Source organism: Notechis scutatus, chromosome 6 (genome assembly GCF_049901735.1).
Source record: "Notechis scutatus isolate UNSWTSFEM ecotype Mainland chromosome 6, rNotScu1.2, whole genome shotgun sequence".
In the NCBI taxonomy this organism is placed as follows: domain Eukaryota; kingdom Metazoa; phylum Chordata; class Lepidosauria; order Squamata; family Elapidae; genus Notechis; species Notechis scutatus.
The window spans coordinates 41,203,814-41,229,980 of record NC_142014.1 but is presented as its reverse complement, the minus strand read 5'-3'; the positions used below and the strand labels follow the sequence as shown (position 1 = coordinate 41,229,980).

General features: G+C 40.2%; 1 long non-coding RNA gene across 1 annotated transcript; it reads left to right on the top strand.

Annotated features, from left to right (window-relative positions):
• Positions 1–5,495: 5,495 nt before the first annotated feature.
• On the top strand, positions 5,496–21,349 carry LOC148130187 (uncharacterized). The gene is made up of 3 exons (XR_015750066.1): positions 5,496–5,578; positions 17,883–17,992; positions 20,487–21,349. It is a non-coding gene; the product is annotated as an uncharacterized LOC148130187 (long non-coding RNA).
• The last annotated feature ends 4,818 nt before the right edge of the window (positions 21,350–26,167 follow it).

The window sequence follows — 26,167 nt, the reverse complement described above, 5'->3', positions numbered from 1 at the left end:
CTGAATATCTATTTCTCAAGTATGGCATAATAGTGCATTCATAAAAATTAGCAGGAGGTTGGATTAGATCAGTCTTTCTCAAACTTTTGAGCCTTAAGCAGTGGTCCCCAATTTTTCTGGATCTACTGATGCTGACGGTGATGGGGTGGAGAGGGGTGGTTTTTCACTCCTGCACATCACTTGTATAAATACAGCTTCACGCTCGTCTGCCACTTGTATAGCCCAGTTCCCAATTTGCTGAGGTCCAGCATACGGCTGGGGACTGGGGGCTGGCTTAGCCTAGAGGACCCTTGAAATGTTTTCCGGATCTCAGGGAACCCCTACCAATCTGGCTCAAGTATACACCAGGAATTACAAAAATACATTTCTTACATGTATGAATTAACTGTTCTTAAACATTGTATGTATGAATTAACAGTGTTCTTAAACATTGTATGTATGAATTAACAGTGTTCTTAAACATTGTATGTATGAATTAACAGTGTTCTTAAATTAAAGTGTTTCTTTCTCCCCCTCCCCCTTTATGAATAGTTTCTGCTGCTGGTGATGCCTGGGCCAGCCCAACCACAGATTTTCTGCACTCACTTGAGATGGAGCCCCCCAGACCACTGCACATGGAGAAAGGCAGGCACACGCTGGCAAGGAGAACCCCAGTATACAGGCCCTGGCACCATCTCTCACACATGTACACTTTCACTATCTGCTCCTCCTCCTTCTTCTCGTCATTTACTCCTCCTCTTTAGTTTGCCCTTTGCTCTTCTCCCCACTTGTATCCACATGTGTAATCCCAACCCTGTCCAGGGCCTGTACATGCTTTGGCTGTCCATCCCACTTTTTTGTTTGGTCTCTGCTTTTTTTAAAATAATTCATAATCTCCCAAGGAATTCTTGGTGACATCCCAGAGAACCCCAAGGTTCTATACAACTCTGATCAAGAAATTCTGGATGGGATAATCTCCAAATTCCTTATATTCTATTTTTCTAACTGTAACATTTGCTTCAACACTGCTACATTCAGCACTTTAATTAGCTCAAGTTGCCTATTTTATTTGTCATTGAAGCACAATTGAAATTTTAGCATTACTTCTGCTTTAAGTCATAAAATTAAAATATTTTAGGAAATATTTAAAAAGAAGTAGCATAAAGTAGCAACAGATGCTAAAAGCTGGTTGCTTCTTGCTTGATTAGTGACATGCTGATTTATTTGCATATGTAAGAAAATCCCAATATAACTTGCTGCCTATAAAAAGAAACAAGCTTCTGAACTCCAAATAAGCAGCATCTGGGAAGGTCAAGGAATTCATCCTCTGAGAACCTCTCTGTCAAGTATGCCAACAATAAACTGAGAGGAGTTACCATAGCACCAACACAAAGGGAAAATAAATTGGCAAGAAGTGACTAAGGCTGGCTATAGCCGTATAAGGTATTTGGGAAAGGCATGACTTTGCTACTTGATATTGATTATAACTCTATGAGATTTTCTCTCATTCTTTTCCTGTACTTATGAAGCTTTACTACTTGCATGTATTTATTTATTCTGGAAGGAGTTGTTCCCAATTTACATACCAGGTTGATAGCAAAACGATTAGGTTGATGGCAAAACGACAGACAGCAGCTTAGTTCAGTAGTTATATATCCTATTAAAAAACAGGATGTAGTATTTTACCAACATATTTTACCTTTTATAGTTATATTGTTATTACCCTGTAGTGTATAAATGTATGGATGAAATACATTAAAATATGACAGCCCTGCCATTTCTAGAGCCCCTAGGAATTCTCTTCATCCCAGTCAACATATTTAACCTCACAGATTAGTTTGTGCAGAGATTTAAGTGCTAGTTAATAAATGATAAATGTTTAATTTGAAACAGCGTCCCTTTCCCCAAGATTTATTTATTTTATTTTATTTATTTTGATTTGTCAATTGCTTACAAGATAATAGGTATAAGTATATACATAGTTATGAATACATGAAACGGGTACATATAAGAAAAATAAAAGAAACAATAGGACAGGGACGGTAGGAACGTTGGTGCGCTTATGCACGCCCCCTATAGACCACTTAGGAAAGGGGTGAGGTCAATAGTAGACAGTCTAAGGCTAACGTTTTTGGGGTTTGAGGAAGAAACCACAGAGTCAGGTAGAGTATTCCAGACAATGACCACTCTGTTACCAAAGTCGTATTTCCTGTAATCAAGTTTGGTGCGGTTAACCTTGAGTTTGTATCTATTGTGTGCTCTTGTGTTGTTATGGTTGAAGCTGAAGTATTCATTGAAGCTGAAGTAGTCATTGCAATGTATGATTTTATATACCATACTTAGATCAGACCAAAGATGGTGTAATTCAAGGTTTTCTAGGTCTAGAATTTCAAGTTTGGTGGCATAAGGTATTCTACAACGAGTAGTGGAGTGGAGAACTCTTCTTGTGAAATATTTCTGGACTTTCTCAACTGTGCTAATATCAGATATGTAATGTGGGTTCCAGACTGATGAGCTGTATTTGAGTATTAGTCTGGCAAATGTTTTGTATGCTCTAGTTAGTAGTGTGATATTACCAGAGAAAAAGCTACGTAGGATTAGGTTAACAACTCTTAATGCCTTTTTGGCTATGTAGTTACAGTGGGCTTTAGCACCTAGATCATTAGAGATGATTATTCCAAGGTCCTTTACGGAGCTTGTATCATCAACAAGGTCTTGACTATTCAGCCTGTATTTTATTTTCTGATTTTTTTGCCAATATGTAAGACAGAGCATTTATTTGTTGAGATTTGAAGTTGCCATTTGTTTGACCATTCTAATACATAGTCAAGATCTTTTTGAAGGGTAGCAGTATTGCCTGTGGTATTGAACAGCTTTACATCATCAGCGAAGAGAACGCAGTTGCTCTTAATATGATCACAGAGGTCATTTATGTAGAGCATGAAGAGAATTGGTCGTAGAACACTGCCTTGGGGGACACCACTATTGACAGGTACAGAATTTGATAGGACTCTCCCAATTTTGACCATTTGTTGTCTGTTTGACAGGAATGCTTCTATCCAGTTGTCCAGAGATACCATAAAGTTTTAGTTTTAGGAGTAGTTTGTCGTGTACCACTGAATCAAAAGCTTTACAGAAGACTATGTAGATTACATCTATTGTTTTGTCCTGATCGAGTTGTGTAATCCATATGTTTTTGCAGTGTAAGAGTTGCAGATTACAGGATAGTTTTTTTCTGAAACCAAATTGTTTATTAGAGAGTAGGTTGTTTGTCTCTAAGTGGAGGATAATGGATTGGTTAATAATCGATTCCATGACTTTACAGGGGACGCATCATAAAGAGATTGGTCTGTAATTTTCAACTAGGCTGGGGTCTCCCTTTTTGAAGATGGGGATGACCATGGCTTGTGACCATAGGTTAGGCAAGGAGCTGGTCCTGAAAGATTTTATAAAGATTATGCTTAGAGGTTCTGCTGTGGCAGTGGATAGCTTTTTTCCTTGTGTCTAGGAACTGCTTGTGGTTGTGGATAAACCTAAGCTTGTACAGTATGGATGAACCAGTTACAAAAATCCTGGGGATCACTCAAAGCTCCTTAGTTTGCTCCATTTTCCTATAATTCTGAGCTGCAGGAGTTACTCTGTAAATATGCAGAACTTGTAAGGATTTTTGACCAGCACCTTGATAAACTTCTCAGGAACAGATATTGTGAGTTCTTCCCTTTGATAAATCATTCCAATCTTTGTATGCTTTATGAATGTAACCTCCAATCCATGAATGTGTTTTTTTTCTTCCTTCCATTCAATTGTGTCTTAATTCTTGGAGACTGCCTGGACAAACCCTGCAGTTTTCTTGATAAGGTTTTCATAAGTGGTTTGCCATTGCCGCTTTCCTGGGGCAGAAAGAAAGTGACTGGCTCAAGGCCACCCAGCTGGTTTCGTACCTAAGACAGGACTAGAACTCGTGGTTTCTCAATTTCTAGCTTGATGCCTTAATCACCATATCAAGTTGATTCTCATGTATGTGTTGGTTATATAGGTGTTATGGGTGCATCCACAGAAAGTAGCAAATGTCATGTTGCAAAGCTGTTAAATTTGAGATATGTGTATATATATATTTAATCTGCTAAGAAAGTGATTTCTCTTACATAGTTTCTCCAATTTTTGGTATACCTGCTTTCTTTGTCTATTAGACGTTTAATTACTACAGCTAGATATGACTCTGAATCTATGTTTTTCCACTTTTTCAAATTAATAAATGAGCTACTGTGTAAATGTTACATGCGATGGAAATATAATTCTGAAGTATATATCAATGATATACTTAGAATCCAGTTGTGGACATTTTTATCTATAGACTAGCTGAGAATTTTGGATATTATGATACAACAGATCTGGAGAGTGTCAGGGAGAAGCAAACTGGATCCTGGTTTCCAATTAGAATGCACATCAAGCCATAACTGCAAAGAATCCAGTTGTCAAGGGCTTGGTAGTAAATTCAGCCAAAAGCAAAAGTCAGATAATTGTGAAAACTCTATTGAAAGAATAATGTATTTAACAGCTGGATTAATTTATGTCCAACTTGTATTTCAATTCATTAGGGCAGAGATTTTTCCAGGTTTTTTTCTAACAGGTTCTTGTGAACTGGTAAGGTGGCTGCTTATTTCTCAGCAACTGAGAAACGTGCAGGTAGTTTCCTAAACAATCCATTCAATCTTTATTTGGCTTTGAATAATCTTTACTCCAAGGACCTTCTTCAGTATTTTTTATCATCTAGGGCAGGGTGTCAAACTCAAAGCCTGGGGTCCAGATCCGGCCCATGGGGTGCTTAGATCTGACCCGCAGGGTCACCCTGGGAACAGCGAAGAACTGGTCCACAGTGCCTCTGCCAGCAAAAATGGAGCTTGTTTTTTCTGGCAGAGGGTTGTAGGAGGTCGTCGCTGCAGAAAACAGAGCTCGGAAGCCCGTTTTTCTCTGGCAGAGTGCTCAGGCCACCACAGGCATCCCCGACATGAGTGACATCGAGCTGGCCACACTCAGGCCACACCCATCCCAGCCTGCTGAGGTCAAACACAACGCTGATGCGGCCCTCTATAAAAATGAGTTTGACATCCTTGATCTAGGATATACTTGGAAACGTTAAATCAGGGATGGAAGGAGTCATTTTGACAAAGTACAATTGGTGATTTTGCATAACTACAGACAATAATCTAAAAACCACACAGGCTGAGATTATACAATATATTAACACCAAAACTTTATGGTTTAGTATAATGCATAAATCATGGGTGTCAAACTCACAGTATCATGTTGCCATCACGTGAAGTTTTGCGACATTTTTCCAATTCACGGAGCTGGGTGGGCGTGACCTGCGCATGACACATCTGGCCCATGGGCAGCCAGTTTGACACCTCTGGCATAAATCATAATTCCTTTATTTTCTGATAATTTAATATGTGTCCATTTCTCTGATTCTAAGCAAGGCAGGAAGTAATTTATGTTCTTTTCCTTTCCAGATTAAATCCCATAAATCTTATGAAATAAATGTGTGCAACCCAGTGCAAGATCTACTGAGAAGATCTACTGAGTCACATAATTGTCTGTAAGTAATTGCTGTGTTATCTCTCTTCTGCATCATTCACTAAGGTAATTTAATATTAGAATTAAAACAAGTTTAGGAATAATAGGACAAAATGCAAAACCAGATCATAATACATGCACTTCAAGAAAAATAATCAATTCCATAGTTATAACAAAGAAAATAGACTACCAGTGAACACATCACTCCACTGCACTTAGGGCCTGCTGCCAAATTTTCAAAACTATGAAAGCACAACAAAACAGTCTCAGGGGAAAGCTGTTCTACAGGATGTGAAGCTACAGAGAAGGCCCATTGTGTAATAGGCTCATGTGAATTCCCTACATCAGAAATTAAAAAGACAGACCTCATAGACCAGCAGCCTGAAGGACCAGTGGATCAATAGTCACTGCAGGAGGCCATGAGTTTCTGTAGACTTTCAAGAAGAGATTGGACTGCCATTTGTCAGAAATGGTATAGGGTCTCCTGCTTGGGGGGGGGGGGGTTGGACTAGATGACCTACAAGGTCCCTTCCAACTCTGTTAATATGTTAGATTCAGATATTAAAGGGCCACTTATTGGCAGGGCACATAGCCCAAATGTATCCGTGGAGCTATAGAAAGCTGGGCAAAGGCCCTCAGCATGCCTCTTTGAGAGGACAACAATCTAAGCTTTTGCTCCTCTCTGGGAAACAGCTCTGACTCTAGATTGGCATTCACTCTGACTGCATTTGGACCTATTCATGGAATTTTCTGAACTATTACAAACGAGTCTTGTGGTTCTGAATCTGCTTCTCTCCTGTTCATGGATTGTCATGGCTCCAATTGTGGACTTTGTGAACTGCTGAAGTTTTGGGTATTCTCTGGCTAATTACTGATTCAGTTTTCAGCTGTTGTTAGAATGTTTCTGTTAACTCTTTGAGATAGCTCAGACAAGAAGCACAAGCCATGAGTATTAACACTACCTTTATTATAAGGTCACAATTAGCATAATCTTGCAACATTGTAAGCATCTCTCTCCTCCTTTACTTTTACTGTTCAGAAAACCATAGATGATCCTTTCTGAGACACTTTCCATTCCTCTTTTGTTTCTGTGGACATTATGATTGTGTAGTCCGCATTTCTCAAGTCATTCCTACATACCATTATAGTTTCTGACATGGCAAAAAGGTCCTTAGATCAAGAGTGTCAAACTCAATTTCATTGAGGGCCACATCAGGATTGGGTTTTACCTTGGAGGGCCGGGGGGGGGGCATGGAGGGTGTCACCATGGTGGGTGTGACACAAGACCACACCTCTACAGATGTGGTTTCATAAACTTATAAAAATAGGAAGACGTACATTTCTGTGATTTTGTTTTTTTAGTTCTTACTTGATCTACTTGATCACCTTATAAGAGAGAGACCAGATCAAGAAACTGACTCCATAGGAAGAGTAAAACTATAAATTATTGAGATAGACTATAGTAGCAGAATCCTGCAAGCATGAAAGGTAAAATATTTAACTTTTCCTCCCTTTTATAAACTTCTGAGTCAAGGACGTACTTCTGGAGCACTCCGGAGGCCCTGTTTTGGGCCTGGAAGGCCTTCTGCAACACTCCAGAAGTCCTGTTTTGGGCCTGGAAGGCCTCTTGCAGCACTCCAGAGGCCAAAAGTGGTTATGGGGGGACATGTGGGCCTTGTCTGCGGCCCATTTTTGCTAGCAGAGGCACTGCGGGCCGGTCCTTTGCTATTTCCAGATCGGTCCCACTGGCCAGATCTAAGCACCCTGTGGGCTGGATCTGGCCCATGGCCTTGAATTATTAAGATTAGAAAGGATGCTTTGGTCTCCACGGGAATAGTGCCACACGACTGGTACCGCAGCACCACTGTTCCGATCTGGAAGGGAAAGGGCAGCCCAGCGGACTGCTCCAACTACAGACCGGTCAGGTTACTGTCACACACTATGAAGATCTTCGAACGCGTCCTCGATAAGCGCATTCGGGACATCGTTGACATCAGCGTCAACCAGGCCGGATTCATCAAGAACTGCGGCACCACCGATGCCATCTTCGGTGTGCGGATGCTGATGGAGGCTCACAGAGAGAAGAAAATCCCGCTCCACACCGCCTTCTTGGACTTGGAAAAGGCCTTCGACCGAGTCCCGCACGATCTCATCTGGTACGCACTGCGAGATCACGGCGTGCCCGAGCTACTCGTACAATGGGTCCAACTCCTATACAGATGTCACAAAAGCCGTGTAAAAGCGGCAGCTGGGATATCAGAGGAGTTCAATATCACTGTCGGCGTACACCAGGGCTCTGCTCTCTCACCACTGCTGTTCATTCTGGTGATGGACACAATTACACACGACCTGCACACGCCCGCCCCATGGATGCTGCTCTACGCCGATGATGTGTTCCTGGCCAACCTGCGCAAGGCTGAACTCGAGCACCTAGTCCAACAGTGGCACGACCGCCTCGAGCAGTTCGGGCTCCGGTTGAACCTAAAGAAGTCTGAATACCTGACCACTGACAACGAAACAACAGGCTCCATCCACGTGAACGGGCAGGAGCTACCGCGTGCCTCCACCTTCAAGTACCTGGGAACTACTCTTGGGGAAGAAGGCCTACTACAAACTGAGGTGGCAGCCAGGATCAACGCAGCGTGGGGCAAATGGAAGTCTGTCACGGGCGTCCTCTGTGACAAGAAGATGCCGATGCGCCTGAAGGCGAAAATCTATAACTCTGTGGTGCGCCCCGTGGCCATATACGGCACAGAGTGCTGGCCGACGACCAAAGAAGTCGAAAGCAGACTCCAGACGATGGAGATGCGAATGCTCCGATGGTCGGTAGGCCTCACCCTACTCGATCGCGTCAGGAATGAAGAAGTGCGCAGACGGTTCAACGTCGTGCCCATCCCCACGGTCATGAGGCAGTCCCGGCTACGATGGTTCGGCCATGTGAGTCGCGCCAAGGAAGAATCCATCATCAAATCTGCGATGAAGGTGATTGTCGGAGGAGCGAGACCGCGTGGTAGACCTAAGCAACGCTGGATGGACACGATCAAGGCCGATCTAGAGATCGCGAAGGCAGACCCGACATACGTGGCAGACAGAGAGGCGTGGAAGCAGTACTCAAGGACATTAGCGGACCTCGCCAGAGTGCGAGACAAACGCTGAAGAAAAAGAAGAAGAAGAAGAAGAAAGGATGCTTTGGTATACAGTATTAGTATTTGGAACAATGTAGAACATAATTGTATATCCTGAGATATACAAATTATTATGTTATATTTATAGAAGGAGTATTATTGGGGTAAATCCAGGTCAGCAATTCATTACTTCAACTTGACAGTAATGTGCCCACTGAAATCACAAAAGGAGAAAGCTATCATTCTTCCAAAATGTGCAGAATTATGACTTATGAGGCTGGAGGCTCATGGTCCGAGCTTATGACTTAATCCACAACTATATAGATATGTAGATTTCCTCTTCATTCTGTTAGAGCAAAAGTTGGTGAAAAGTTATTATAAAATTACCTCCTTGCTTAAAAGCTGAAGAGTTTCTAGTGCACTGGCTGCTCTTGTAAGTTTTAACTTAAATATTAACTTAAAATAATCCTTAGTAATTCTCAAAGAGAGGACTTTGGTGATCCATTAGGTGGTTTGCTGCAGCCACTACATTCATAAGTCTTAGAGTCTACTAGCTGTCTCAGATTGCTGATAGCACCAAGAATCAACCTGCAAATCTGTCTTTGCTATAAGAACTGATTCTCACCCTCTAAATAGCCTTTCTAAAACAATCAACAAATGCAACCTCCTTCATAAAAAGGACAAACTTCCTTCCCTTTTACACTGAAAGCAGAAGATCTAGAACCCTTCCTGTACTAATTTCACCACATATAGTTTTCTTATCTGAAAGTATAGTATTTTCTGGAATTCTTCCATTGTACTTTAACATTTTCCTTAGTAAATCTTGCTAATCAGAACTTAAAGAGATTGGCTTTTGTAATCAATCATTGCTAGTACAATAAACCAATTCAGTTGGTTATTTGAAGAAACTTGATGTGTACTAACAATCACCTGGCAGGAGCCCAATCATTAATTTCCTCAGCATTAATTTCCCACTTCTGCCAATAGCCATCAGGAGAGAGCACAGTCACCATCTTCGGTCTGCCTGTACTCAACTAAATGTGAACTCTGACAAGCAGCCCAAGAAGAAATAAGAAAATAGGAAATATAAGCATATTTAAACATGAGATTTCATTGGGCTGTGCATCAGTTATTAGTAACTCCTTGGACCTCAGAGATTTTTCTTGAAGAATATTCTTGACCTGCAAGTTTGTGGTAAAAGTAGTTGTTACTGTGGCATTGGGTACATACAATAATTCAAGTGCTAAATAATAGTTGGATTCAATTTTTGATAGAAAATTTATTTTAAAGTACCTTTACAAATGGACAAAATTGAAGTAATCATATTAGTTACTAAAAATGTGAACTTAAAAATGAAAACATTAATAGGGGACATTTATTTATTAGAAGGGTCTTGCATTATCTACATGTTTATTCAGTAGCATGATTGCAGAAAATTTGAGTAACGCTGAGTTAAGACATTCTCCTTTGAGAAGTGTTGTAACAACTTGTGTACTTAATAACTTTTTAAAATAACTTGTAACTTTTAAAAGTCCCGTTAATGTTTCCATAAAGAACTTTATACATATATATTTGTGTAGCATTTCCAGACTGGCAGTAAGACATTTTGATAGAAATTTATTCCAAATAGCAGTTATAGCCTGGATAGCAGTGAGGTCTGCAGGCAGATACAGTGCTAAGTCATTTCCTGGATCTACAACACTTGAATCCTAGTAGAGAAGGGAGTGCTGCCGTTTATAATAGCTGCCCAAACCACATTTTACTGCATTTCTTCCCTTTTTAGCAAGCTGTTACAAATATAATATTTTTTAAAAAAATCATGCAAAACAACTTTAAGGCTTATTTTTCAGATGCTTGTAAACATACATGGTAGATCTTTGAACTAAGTGCAGGGGTAGGATTCAAATTTCTTAACAACGGATTCTGTGGGTGTGGCCTAATTTGTGGGTGTGGCTTGGTGGTCATGTGACTGGGTGGGCATGGCTTGTATGTAAATATTATAAGTATTTATGTAAATATTGATTTTTTATAAAAAAGCAACTTTTACCCAAAAGCAGGCAAAGCAGGCAAACTGATTTAGTTGCTCACAGAATCACAGATTCACTTAGAGATCTATCTATCTGCAATTGGCTACCTGAATCTGCACTGAAAAGTAGAAGCTTCAGTCCTAAGGAAGGTTCATCTCTGCTTTTAGATTAACTAGAAAGCAAGAAATCTAACCGTTTCCTGCTTTCTAGCTAATCTAAATCTCCCAGCAGAGCAGAACAGCTGATGGTTGGGAAGAAAAAAAGGAAAAATAGCAACTTACCAAACCAGGCAATTTGGATGGCTCCCATGCCAGGTAAGGAGTGAGTGGGCAGGAGGGACCCCTTAGTGATATTTAAAGAGGCTGTTCTAGAGAAAATTCTCATTAACTAGTGTTAGCAATCTTTTATCTATTTTTAATTATTGTATTCCTTTTTTATTTTATCTTGATTTATTTGGACTTTTAAATTATTTACAGTATCTTAAGACTTACTGTGGATGTTTTAATATTTTTATGTCATATATGTTCACAAGATTTCATTGGACTGTGGCAAGATAAAATGGAATCAATGAATGAATGTTCTTCATTAGAAAATCCCAGATCCTATAAATATTCAAATTAAACTTAATATTTGTCATTGTAAGGTCAATAAATAGGTACAGAGTTAGAGGATTACCAGCCAAGAGCATGAGGCTTTGAACATAGGAACTGGGGTGATCTGTGAGTCCTGGAAAAATTATGACTGCAAGGAATGTTTTTCCACCTGTTTCAGCATAGTAAACCTGAATCCTTTCCCATGTAATAGTTATCCGTGTCCATGATACCCAAACTAATCTTAAATGACGTAAAAAGCAGTACAACTCATGTACAAATCTTCCTGTACTTTTGATAGAAATACGCACATACAACTGATGTACAAGTCACATTCAGAGAAGCATGTATTCACATTTCTAGGAATGATACCTACTACTATAAAGTCTATTTATTAGTTGTACATAAATATTAATCTATCTTTGAATACAATAATTATTCTTTGTGAATTCTGAGATCATCCCTTTATATAATATTAAGACTTATTAACATGAGTCAGCAAAACAGAGAAGCCTATAGAATTTATAGTCATGTTATAGTTAAGCCATGTAATTTTGTCAAATATTTTTTTTTATTTTTAATGTTTGCAAAGAACTGTCCTATACTTTAGTTGCTGTTGATGCTTTTTTCCTATGGTTATACCTGAGCCTTCAGTAGTTCCACTTAATTTAATTTGGATTTAGGTTCCTGTTGATATTATTTCTTTTCTTTTCCCCTTATTCCCTTTTTCTAATATAATATTCCCATTCTCTGTCTTGAATAAGCTTACTTTCTCTACACATAAAGTGCTTATTCAGGGTACAAAGTAAGCAGAATATGAAATGAACCTGTGTGAGGTTGGAGCAACAGGAGAAAAAGAACAAGAGAAGGGAAAATGTGAACTGGAATCAAAGAGACTATTGTACATCATCAAAGAACACTGCAATAAAAGAAGAGCGTATAGAATATGGAGCAAACATTTTCCACCCAACATAAGCAAGAACATTAAAACAAACAAATCTCAAACCCAAGTTATGTTCAGAAAAGAGGGGGAATTGAAATAAGCTAGAGTTGTGTTAGCAAAATACAAAAGTTATACCATTCCTCTGGTATTGCCTGCAAAATATCATCAGAGGAACTAGTCAGAGATAGTGCATAACAGGGAAGCAGTATCAAATCCAAAGGTATTTCAACAATCCATTGTGTCATCTGAATTGACATGAATGATAACATTCTCAGTGATAAAAATGAAGAACTATAGATACTTAGTGTTAGATTGCGGGAATGAGACTCAGGACACCAGCATGATTGTCAATTGTTTTTACTTCCTTCTAGGACTGAGTGCCTTTTTATAGTCGGGCTGCTCGCGGCTGTGGCCAGTGATGGCTCTTCAAATTTCCCGCCGCCATGGACCAACCAATTACAGGTAAGTATGCTAATACATAACACCCCTCCCCACCTGGTCTGGTTCAACCAATCAGGGCCTCGCCTACCATATGTAGTCACGTAGGTAGGCGGGGCTTTTATGGGTTCTACAGGACCTGCACAGCTCAGTCTCCGTTTGGCTCCTGGACTGCTCGGATGGATCTGTTGTTCCTCCCATCCATCCTCTTGGAATGTTCTGGAAGGTTGAGTCGGCCATGCCGCTCCTGCCAGAAATTTCCTGGCTGGTTGAGTTGGGTTGGCCACTCCCGCCAGGGACTCTTCCTTGCTATCCTTCTGGACCTGTTCCCGTCTTCCCGACCTATCTTCTTCCCTGGTCTCAGGTACGTGTTTGCATTTCCCGACCGGGGCTAGTGTTAGTAATGGTTGTTGCGTAGTTGTCAGGGTTTGTTCTGTTATTTCTCTTGCTCGTGGAGGGTCTGCCCCTCCCTTCCTATGTGTGTTTTGTCTGTTTGAGGGGTCTCCCCCCTCTTCTCTGGTTGTGTTTTGCTTGTTTGAGGGATCTCCCCCCTCCCCTATGGTCATTTTTGAGGTGTCTCCCCCTCCCCTGGATTTGTTTTGTTTGTTTGAGGGGTCTCCCCCCTCTTCTGTGGGTCTGTTTGGTTCCCCCTTCGTGACTCTAGATCTGAGCTGGTCAATGTGCCTCATCCAGCTTCTCCCATCTGCAGTGTTTACTCTGTACGAACGGGGTCGAGTTATCAGGGTTACTTTTGCTGGTATCCACAGTGGTTCTCCTGTGAGATTTTTTGCGTACACTGTGTCCCCTGTTTGAAATATGCGGCAATTACTGGAGGAGTCTGCTGGTTTTTCTGGGCTATATGTGGGGTGTAGTCTGTCTAGGTGTGATCTTAGTTTCCTCCCCATTAGTAACTCTGCTGGGCTTTTATTTGTTGTGGCACTGGGTGTCATGTGTTGAATGTTTAGTAGCTTATCTATTTTTTCTTGTGTGTCCCCAGGCCCCAGCTTTTGTAATGTTTCCTTCGTGTAATGTACCATGCGTTCCGTTCGTGGCTGGGTGTCCTGGCGCTGTCAGTGCATGCCTTATCCCCTGTTGTGCTAGAAATCCTTTGAATGTTGTTGCAGTGAATTGTGGCCCATTGTTGGAAACAATTAAATCCGGCAATCCATGTGTTGCAAAAAGTTTCCTGAACTGTCTAATGACGGCTTCTGTTGTGGTGGAGTGCATGATGCTTACCTCTAGCCATTTGGAGTAAGCGTCTACGACTATTAGAAATGTGTGTCCTTTGGTTGAGCCTGCAAAATCAATGTGTAATCTTGACCATGGTTCTCTTGGTGTTTCCCATTCGTGTTTTGGTGCTGTGGGGGGTGTTGGCCTCGATTCCTGGCAGCTTTTACATGTTGCCACCCAATTCCCTATTTCCTTGTCCATCCCTGGCCACCATACATAACTCCTTGCCAGGGCTTTCATTTTTAAAATACCCGGGTGTCATGTAACAATTCTAGTATGCGTTTCCTTAAATTTTCCGGTATGACCACCTGATCCCCCCATAGTATGCACTCCTTAAGCGTTGAGAGTTCTGTTTGTCTATTCCGGAACGGTTTGATGGTCTCATTGATCTCGGTTTCTGGTCATCCTTTTCCTACCCAATTTAAAATCTGTGCCAGGTTTTTGTCTCTAGCTGTTTCCCTAGCGATGTCTACTGCTGTTATGGGTAGGTTTTCTAATGTCTCTATTTGAAGGGTCGAAGTGGTTGGTGCTGGGTCTTCTATGTCAGGTAGAGGGCAACGGCTAAGCACGTCAGCATGATTTATGTCCTTTCAAGGTTGGTAGGTCAATTTGTAGTTGTAGGCAGCCAGGAATTCCGACCACCGCGTCATTCGTGGTGACAGTATATTAGGTGTAGCTTTGTTTCCTGTGATGATGCCCAGGAGTGGCTTGTGGTCTTTGACTAGTGTGAAAGTTCTCCCATAGATATATTCATGGAAACGTTTTATTCCAGTGCAGCAACCAATGCCTTTTTGTCTAGTTGACTGTAGTTCCACTCCGGCTTTGACAGAGTCTTTGAATAGAATGCTATGGGTGCTTCTTTCCCATCTGGTAATACGTGGCTGAGTATAGTGCCGATGCCGAAAAGTGATGCATCACAGGTTAGTGTTATTGGAAGTGTTTTGCTATATTGTATTAGTACGCGGTCTGATGTGATCAAGTTTTTTATTTCCTGGAATGCCTTTTCTTTTTGTCGCCCCCAGGCCCAGGTTGCTTTCTTGTCAAGCAACCTGTGTAGTGGTTCCACAATGGTTGCTTTCTGTGGTGGGAATATGTTATAAAAGTTAATGAGTCCTAAGAAAGTTTGCAGATCAGTTTTATTTGCAGGTCTGGGGGCTTCCTTGATTGCTCTGATTTTATTTTCTGTGGGGTGGATTCCTTCGCTGTCTATAAGGTATCCCAGGAATTCAACTTTGCTGGCGGCTAATTGGCACTTCTCCTTTTTTACTTTTAGTCCCGCCTCCTTGAATTTGCCTAGGACTTCCCTTAGGCGGTCACGCAGTTGTTCTTTGTCCTTGGCTGATACCAGGACATCATCAAAGTATGGCACCACCCCTTTTATCCCTTGCAATAGGCGTTCCATTAAGCTCTGGAACACTCCTGGGGTGACGCTGACGCCAAATTGTGATCTGTTGCATTTGAATGCCTCCCTGTGTGTCACGATTGTCTGGGCTTCCGCTGTTTAGGGGTCAATGGGCAACTGTTGGTATGCCTGTGTGAGGTCTAGTTTCGCGAATATTTCCCCCCACCCCAGGGAATATAATAGATGCTGCACCACTGGAACCAAGTATGCGCTTTGTTGGAGCGTGTAGTTAAGTGTTCCTTTGTAGTCCCTGCAGATGCGCACTGACCCATCAGGTTTAATTAGTGCAACAATTGGGGTTTCCCACTTTGCATGGTCAATTGGTTCTAAAACCCCTTGTGTGATGATTTTATCCAATTGCTCATCGATTTTTGCTTTTAGTGTGAAAGGAACCCGCCTCACCTTCATTCTTATACGGGCTATGTTTGGGTTTGGTTTAGACTAAAGGAAATTGGGGACCCCCAGTACTTGCCCAGTTCTCCATCTAACATGTCCCAGAATTCTTCCATCAGGTCATATTCCCACTCTGTCTCGGTGATGCTATTTATCCCTGTGACTTCGATCCCTAATGGTGCAAACCATTCGAGTCCCAATAGGCTAGGTCGATTCTGGTTGACTATGGTTAGTGGAAGGACTCTGGTGTATTTTTTTGAATGTTACTTTTAATTGTCTGGTACCTACTATGGGGATTTTGTTCCCCTGGTAGTCTTCCAGCGTTAGTGTTTGTCTTTCGAGTCCTTCCCGGCTTATGTCTGGTATCAGTCTTTTTATGGTGTCCCACAATACCATTGATAAGTATTGTTAGTGTTTGGGGATTAACCCCTAGCAGAGTATTGCAGCAGTAGTCAAGCCAGGCAGCCAAACGAGAGTGGAAGGGCCCCAGAGTATACACACACTGAACACAAACACTGTTTGTAGTTTAAATAGTTTTTAATCCATTTATAGTTTAAAGCATTGTCATTCAGTCCATTAAGTCATTCACAGTATTTCCATCCAGTAAGACTCACTAGTATAGTCCAAGTTAAGAGTCCTTGCAATATCTTTATCAGCCGATAAAGATATCTTCTCCTCCTCCGGTGCCTCTCTCCAGAGGAACAAACGCTGGATATTCAGCAAGAAGTTCAAACAGTAGAACAGTTGAATTCCGCAGTAAATCAGCAAACAGTAGCAGACAGTATCATCTCAGTCACAGGCACAGTTACAGTCACAGTAAGACACAGTTAGTCGCAGTAAGACACAGTTAGTCGCAGTAAGACACAGTTACTAATGCTTCCTTATATTGTAACTTCTAACCGCACCCTTAATGGGCTAATTGCCTGCAACATTGTGCTTAAAGTGATAAGCACTTAAACCATGATATCTAAGTTTTATATATTTATTCACCCAAACCATATTTGGTATCAATGTTATACCTAACAAGTATGAGCCTGAGCCTACTTCCATCTGGCACAGCTGGCCTTCTATTGTGACCTGGACATATACTTTCCTGGCGTTTGTCGTGTTGAAGTGTCCAATGGTCACCGTCTGGTGTGTTTCCTCTCTTCCATTGCTTGTCTCTTTCCCTCGCCTGATTCTGTTGTCTTGGTTCCAGTGGCTCCCTGCTTGTCTCTCCCTCTCTCGGGGGTGTTCCGTCTTTGTCTAGTTCTTTCTTGCTCGGCATGCCCTAGCAATATGTCCCTGCCATTCACAATGTTTGCAGATTGCATCTAGGAAACAGCACTCAGAACATGGATGATTCCCCTCGCAACTGGCGCACAACGAAATTCCTTCCTTTTTCCATTCTGGTCCCTTCTGCCCTGTTCTGACCAGAGTTGATTTACCCCTTCTTCTTCCTCGCCATCTTCCGATGGGGACTCGGTGGGTTGGGGTGGTGTTTTTTGGTGTTTCTGGTTGCGCTTTGTTCATTTTCCGCATGGCGGCCGCTGATTTTTGTGTTGCTTCTGCTGCGGTAGCTTCTTCTGTTATTTTAGGTTTCATTAATAATCGACCCTGGAGTGTAAGATCCCTCAGTCCCAGGACCACTCGGTCTCTCATGGATTCATCCATGTTTAGGAATTCGCATGCTCTGGTGATGTCCCTCAGCATCGTGACAAAATCGCCGATGCTCTTGCCTTCTTTTTGGTTGCGCCGATAAAATTCATGTGTTTTGATGAGGCAGGAAACGGTTGGTGTGTAGTGAGCTCTCAGTATTCTTTCCAGGTCTGGCCAGGCCATCGTTTCCACGTCGGTGGGTGCCGCTAATGCTTTGGCCATCTTAAATACCGCGGGACCGCAATGAGTGAGGAAGACGGCTCCTTTCCTATGTTTGGATATATTGTGGAGGTCGCTCCCTTCGAGGAACATGAGAAATCAGTCGATGTACGATTCCCAGTCTTCGGTTGCTGAATCGAACAGTGCAGGTGGCGTGTTGTTTCCGGCCATTTCATCTCGATGCGTTGCCAGTGTTTGTCGATTGCCATGTGCTCGCTGGTTCCCTTTGTCTCAGGATCCCACCCTCGTCGTCAGTGTTAGATTGCGGGAATGAGATCAGGACACCAGCATGATTGTCATTTTTTCTTTACTTCCTTCTAGGACTGAGCGCCGAAGAAACCGCGGCAGCCCTTTTTATAGTCAGGCTGCTCGCGGCTGTGACCAGTGATGGCTCTTCAAATTTCCCACCGCCACGGACCGACCAATTGCAGGTAAGTATGCTAATACATAACACTTATTTCCTCCTGAATTACAGCAAAGTATAGCATTATGATGAATTTAGCAGATGATCACACCACATATTTCATTAGATAAAGCTAAGTACAGTATTGACTTCAGACAGTTAATACAATTACATAGCAACATGAGAATGATAGGACTAAAATAGGCCTCTGTCCAGAGGGCTGCATAATTATGAGCACACTTTAATAAAGACTACAAGGATTTTAAAAAGGATTGCATTTCTTTGTTTTTAAGTACCATATATATCTCCTGTGTTCACTTCAGATAAATTATCTGAAAAGCTAACAAAAGGAAAAAGGAACAATATATAATGTAGTGTAAAACAAAATGATAAAAACAAAGAGCAAATTAAAACTATTTTGACTGTCACAATTTAAAAGCTTGAATAAATGACCATTAGTTTGAAGCTGAAAGTATAGTAAACTGGACCACATGGGACCCAGTGACAAGAAAATGCTTCATAGATTATCAATCACTACATTTCAATAGACTTGGGGATTTTTTTTTTTAACAAAATGGAGAAGGTGGAGAAGATGTATCTTAATGATATTGGTTAGTTAACACTTTTGAATTGTTTGACTCTACTTCACAAGTTCACCAGAAACATCCGTTTCATTGCTCTAATCATGGCTCTACTTAAACTTCCCAGGTAAACAAGGGAAGAGATGTTCTGTTCACCGGGAAAAGCTTAAATTTGCTTCAGATTTTAGACTGTTGAATTATTTATGGCATTTAAAGGACATAAATGTTTACAGTTCAATTGTCTCTTTTCCACCTCAGTGTACAGTATATACTAAAATACTTGGGGGTTATTAACAGATAGCATTTCCCCAAAAAGCTCTAAGGATTTTTCATTCATTGTGGAAAAAGACCTGTTCCCAAAGTAAAGAAGGTTCTATGCTGGATTAGAAAAGATAGCTGTTAACTACCATTCCATGTATTGCAATAATTGGCATTTTCCTTTATTTTTTATTTACTTGAATTTACAAGGTGAATAAAATCTGGGTAACAAAGAATGAAGAATTCTTCTCTGGTTTTCTACTGTGAACCTATGACTGCCCAACTCACAGCAAGGATGCATTGCACAAGTCCCATAAGTACAGTATAGCAAGTAAGTGAATGCTCAGTGATAAGATGCAGAGCCTAACAATACATAAGAAATAGAGACACAATAGCTAAGTTGCCTATGGCACATGGATGAATATAGATGTTCTTTACAGATAATAAAAAAACTGGTGGGGAGTTAGGATGGATGTAGGCAAGCCTTTTCACGCCTACCAGTTTTATGAAGCATCATCTTCCCTACAGGAAGAGGACAAATCAGTTGTCTGGCATTTCTCTGGTTGTCATGGAAATATATTTGGGGTGACATTTCACAGCCACACTCAATCCATCTGTTTCCACAAAAGTGCCATTTTCAGCAGCTCTTAAAAAGACTCAGCACTGGACTCAGTGCTAACTACAGCAGCAGCAAAAACTGCAGGAAGCTTGAGAAGAAGAACAAATCTGGTCACAAGAAAATTAAAACAGTAACCTAAAAAGATTGTGATGATAATCTAGTAAAGCTGTCCCACCTTTGTTAAAGATCACTACTTTGTTAAATATATATTTCTGGATCTTCAAAATTTAAGCATCTTACTTTACTTGTAGTGTGTATAACTGAACAAGAGAGAGAGAGAGAGAGAAATGGATCTCAAGTTGGGAGTAGATTAAACAATGGGGCTGAAGCATACTTCTTAGATGAGTTTAGGATTTTGGTTATGGTATATTAGCCTAAGACAAAAGTACTTTCCTTAGTATCTGATAATGAATTTTCAAGAAGAGGAAAGTCAAGTGGAGTATGGTAGTAACTTATCAAACCATTCTACTTGGTGCTGTTCCACTGTAGACTAACATTTCCACTATTTCCAGCCAGCAGAGCCTAGGAACTCTGTTTCAATTGTTCCCAATGCACTGGATGAAGAATTTCTGATTTGCAAAATATGTCTCATATTTTCATTCCATTGTACATGGATGTATTCTTTCAGCCTTTTTATATCTCGAAGCAAGCTATAAAGTTCTGAACATTGTGATTCTGTTCTGATGCAAAGCCTTAAAATGCCACTCAATGCTAAGTTGGGATTTTATTTTTCAGGAGGTCTTTAAGATGGGAATCTTCAATATAATTCATCATGTTGTAAAAAATTGCACTGCAAGAGAGACAGTCAGGTTCATTAATTGTTCAAAGGCAGGTGGATTTAATTCACTTTGGATAAGAAAGTCTTCATGTTCTTGGCATTCTTAGAAATTTGATAATGTTGAGTAACCTATGATCCCAAATATTTTGTTTCTGTCTTCCAGGCAACCTGCTTGCACAGAAATATGTTCATGATATTCCAAAAGAGTCATTATAGAAGCAGCTGTTTTACATTCATATTTAACAATACATTTTTTTTCCCTCTCCCGCTTGGTATTTGCTTCCAGAACCTAATCCCTGATGGCATTCCACAGATAAGCCTTCAGTGTACTCCTGCCCATCAGGCTAGCATTTTCAGTGAACTATCTCCTACCATTATGTCATTACCTATTTTAGCCATGTATTTTAAAATAAGGCTAATGGGGTTTTCTAAGAATCAACCTACATTTGATATCCTTTTTCTTTATACAATTTCTTTCCACCTGGCAGCTTTATAACAAACATCCTGTTAAGTGGTGTAGATATTAATGGGAGGCCTAGCTAGGGAACCAGAAAGATTACGTATTCTTTCAAGATCATGAAAGCAAACATTTTGATTCTTGTTTGTATTTTTTTAAACCATTTTTTTCAGTATACAGTATATGTTTGCTTGTAAAGTGAAGATTTTTAAACGAGTATACAAGTATCTTTTCCCATTAAAAATCAAGATTTTTGAAAACCTCAAAGGAAGGAAAACATAGCATTTCTGGAATGAAACTGGAAATTTGCTAAATGTACCTTCCCATTTGTTTCTGTGCTTGAAGTGAATATGTTTACAGGAGCTCACTCCACAGCCACGAATCTGGGATTCTTCCTAACTGTCAACCAGATAACTATTGCATTTTGTCAAATTTAGCTGCTTTCTGCTTTGCAAAAGATTCAGTAGAAAATGAAGCTCTATAAACCAATGGACCTAATTAGTTATCAGATGTTCCTGATTTTATTTTTTGACTCAGATATTACAGCTCCATAGAATATTATGTCTGCTCTCTTCCCAGCAACATAGTTCTATTGATCTGCATACATTATTTTAAAAAAACTGTGTTTTTTTTGGAATTCCATCCTTAATTGGAAAGTTCATCCTACAGCAGCCCTGTTTCTTCTATGAAATGCAAACAAAAGCAAAATAAACATACTATTTATTTATCAAATTTATATGCTGTAGTGTACATCTTTCTGATATGGAACTCGATAATAAGATAATGACGGAGACACATTCTTTCCAATGGAAAACTCATTGCACCTCCTTGATCTCTTAGGGATTTTGATATAATCAGTCATGGTATCCTTGACTCTCCTTGAAGGCTGGAGATTGGAGGCACTGGATTGCAGGTTTTTTTTCTCCATGATCAGTGACTCAATCTGAGGCCTTAGCTTTGCAGGGTTTCTCAGGGTTCAATATCTCCACATAATTGTGCTGGGCCAGATTGTATGCAATGGTAGGGGCTGAGGTATTGATATAGGGATAATATTTAGTCATATATCTTGATCTTTGATCAACAAAGCTATGGTATTGTTCTGACCCAAGCCTCGTTCAAATCAAGCACAAAGTATATATAAAAGCAAACCTTTTTAATGCATCTGTGAGAATTCTGTTCATTCACAGCAAAGAGTCATTAAAACTAATCGTCCCAGATAAGAGCAAGCCCTTTCAAGGTTGTGAAAGGCTGCCAAGAATACAAGATTAATTGCAGGGAAATATCCAAAACCAAAAGTCTCCAAAAACAAATGAGAATAGACAGAACTTGGAGTTGAAAGAACTTCTTTGCTTCCTGCAAAGAACCCAACCCATGAGGGCTAGCTTTTATCCCTTATGGGAGGGGCCATCACCTTGTAGCCTTACTCCTGAGTCCCCATGCTGCTGCAGCTGCTCTTTCCTTCGAGCAGCCCTGCATCACTGTTGCCAGACTCCACAAGCTCCGAAGGCAGCACCCCACTCTCCGATAGTCCTGGATCCATCCCTGCATCACATGCAGGCCCCTCATCCGAGTCCTCACTCTCAGAGACCTCGGCCATCTGCACCTGCTGCCAGCGAACCACAACAGGTATTGAGGAAGTTGTTAGGATCTGGATGGAGTGAGAAGTAGAGGTTAGACTTAGTACAATCTTAGCACAAATTACAGGTTATGAATTTAAGGACTCTATCTCTGGTGAGCTTCAAATTTCAGTTTTTGATGAGGTTGTACTTTTCCAAATGGTATTGGAAGTCCTTGTGAACTTGCAGCTGTTGTTCAATGAGCAAGTGACGGCTATGGGCAAGAGGATCTTTGTATAGCTCCATTTTAATAAACCAATTATGCCTTTCTGGGATTAGCAGACCCTTGTTGGGATCAATCATACATTAATCACCTTTTATTTGGATGACCACAACACAATAATGGCTCATAGGTGGGACAAGTAGTTATGAGCATAACTTATTAACCCTTGTAATACTTTGTGAGCTGCACTGACTACCAGTTGACTTCTGGGTCTAATTCAAAAGGTTGGTTGACATCTTGGTTCAGAACATGAATATTTATGGAGTGACTTTTGTCCAATTGTTTCTGCCTGTCCTATAGAATCTGCAGGGTTGGTATGTCCTAGTTCCCATCAATAAAATAATACTAATTTATGACATCTTAAAGACCGATTCTCTTCTATCACTTCTGCTTTCTGGAATAGCAGATAGATAGATAATCAGAGTTGGAAGGGACCTTATAGGTCATCTAGTCCAAACCCCTGCCTAAGCGGGAGACCCTACACCATTTCTGGCAAATGGCAGTCCAATCTCTTCTTGAAGGTCTCAAGTGATGGCACTCCCACAACTTCCGAGGGCAAGCTGTTCCATTGGTTGATTGTTCTCACTGTCAGAAAGTTTCTCCTTATTTCCAGGTTAAATCTCTCCTTGTTCAGTTTCCATCCATTATTCCTTGTCTGGCCTATAGGCACTTTAGAAAATAGCTTGACCCCTTCCTCTCTGTGGCAGCCCCTCAAATATTGGAAGACTGCTATCATGTCTCCCTTGGTCCTTCTCTTCACTAAACTAGCCAAGCCCAGTTCCTATAATTGTTCTTCATATGCCTTAGTCTCCAGTCCCCTAATCATCCTGGTTGCTCTTCTCTGCACTTTTTCTAGAGTCTCAACATCTTTTTTATAATGTGGTGACCAAAACTGGATGCAGTACTCTAGGTGTGGTCTTACTAAGGCTTTATACAGTGGTATTAGTACCTCACTTGATCTCGATTGTATCCCTCTGTTAATGCATTCCAATCTTTTAGGAAAGCTTTTTTGCAGTCTTTGTGATAAGGCAATTTATCAACACATCATAAATGTTAATTGTTTCTATATTTCCCCAAAGTGGTGACTTGAGATTTAAAAACAAAATAAAACATTGAGATTATTGGGGGGGGGGGGCTTGGGCTGGTTTTATGATATGTTTTTAATTTTTTGTATGTCATCCTGACTTGCTTTGCAGTTAGGCAGGTTATAAATCAGATTAATGATCAAAAGACACTGAAAACACAGTTGGCTGTACATTACAAATTGGATGGGAGACTCATTCAGAAAAATGCTGGGTGGTAGAAATTGGCAGCACTAGATAGCTATGCTGTGCAATTTTCCCTGCACTCCCTAAATCAGGCAGTTGGAAAAAAAACAATCATTTTTTGTCTCCTTGGTTAAAATGTGTGGAATGGGAAGAAATACCATTCTGTTCTTTGCTTTAGACAGAAAAATATATTTAGTCACTCTCGTGAGCACCTATTCTGTCATTTTATCCTTTGGGGATAAAAGTTTCAAAAGGAAATTATATACAGTATATAAAAAGATAGAGGATTGCTACTGGAAAAAGGCACTTTCTGGATACATTGTAGCATTTGATGAAGGATGTACCATAATCACACAATAAAATGTAATTGTAATTTTTCCGACGAAAAGTAAACTCCTGTTTTCCAAACTACACATTTTGATTAATCTGATTTGCAAAGTAATTCACGCTTTACAGGGTAAAATATTCTGTACTAAGTCTGCCGGATCAAAAGAGTATGATACTAAATTTATTCTTCATGATTGAATTATACCATAAAATGTAGGGAAGAAACTTAGAGAATTAAAAAAAGTCTTGATTTCAGTGTTTAGAGACACAAAGGTTTATTTGGAGAAACTATGCAGAGATGGTTACAAAAACATACTTTAAGTCCCAGAAACAAAGAAAATATTAGGAAGAAATTCAGATTGACCCTGTCTTAACTTCCTGAGGTATAAGCAGGAAAGAGGAGAAAATGCAATTAAGCTTTTAAAATTCTATTGCTATAGCCTGTATCAATAAATACATTTCCAGTCAAAGTTGTAGAGATAGTTTCCTAACTGGGCCTAAATCGCAAAGGGCTGATAGAAAGCCATTATATTTCATTGTATATAGAAGGAAATTTTTTAGATGTTATGTCAGGATTCCTTCATCATTCTATTGAGAAAACAAGATCCACTCTTCTATTCTACTCAGCCATATTCCATTGGATAACTTGACCAAGACTGGATTTCAGAGAACAAAAATATCCTTGCTACAAAAGCTGAAAGTAAACAATCTTGTTTATACTTTAAACAACAAATATGCAGGGGTGGGATTCAAATTTTTTAACAACTGGTTCTGTGGGCGTGGCTTAGTTGGTGGGTGTGGCTTGGTGGTCATGTGACTGGCTGGACGTGGCTTGGTGGTCATGTTATTGGCTGGGCGTGGCCAACTCAATATCACTCACATCGAGGCATGCATCTCCTCGCCTGGCCCCTCATGACTGTGAGGATGCTGCAACAGTCATAAGTGTGAAAAATGGTCATAAGTCACTTTTTTCAGTGCCATTGTAACTTTAAATGGTCACTCCACACAAGCAAAGTACCAGCAAAGGAGGGGGAAAAATTCCAGAGAAGTTCCTGAGACAGGAAGTCTAGTCCTGTCAAGAATGTAATAAGGGTTAACAGAGAGGCAGTTTCTATAAGCAACACCAGAATGTTTCCTTCCTGCCTTCCTTACAGGATTAGGCCAATAATTTCTTCTAACAACCGGTTCTCCGAACTTCTTAGAACGTTAACAACAGGTTCTAGCGAATAGGTGCGAACTGGTAGAATCCCACCCCTGCAAATATGTATACAGGTATGAGACAAATCTTTTTAAAATCTCATCTGGACATAGCCAAAGAAGTACAATTGTTAAAAGTCATATAAGTTGTGGAATAAAGTTTTGGATATAAGCTAAACATTGGCTGTCTTTATCCTTTATAAGGAGAAAAAGTAATTCTAGAAAAAGCATATTATTTGCTCTTAATTATTATCTCCATATAACTCCAAACAGAATAAGCATAGTCAGTAAGCAAAATTAGTTCCACAATGAAGGAAGAATTTATAATCAAAACAACTGAATTAATAGCTAGTTATCTTAAATTATTTTCTGTAGAATTTTAATTTCAGTATGTCTCAAGGTAAATTATTTATAATCCACTTACTTAGATAATAAGATGGACAGTGTATAAATTTGATAAATACCACACATTTTAAAGATATAAACAGTTGAGAATATATCTTTAAAAACTCCTCTAAATGCAATATAGCAAGATCTCATCTATATATGTAATCCTATCCTTCTTTATGTGAAGGTGAGCTTTTTTGAGCTCCGAACTGTTTATGTAGCTCAGCATCATAAGTAGCCAGTCTATATAGAAACTTCATGAGTTACTTTTGGTCAGCAGATAATACTTCCAGGCACTGAAAGTGGTTGGAATGTAAATAAGTGAAAACTGTGATTACTGTCAAGCCTAGCATCAAGTTAGAAGAGGCCCAGGTGGGAAAAACGTCTGCTGCTGATCTCTTCTTGTTGCAATGCATGAAAGTATTGGTCTATATTTTTCATATGTTCAATTTGCAGTGGCTTCTACATACAGGGACAAAATTTGCCTAAATG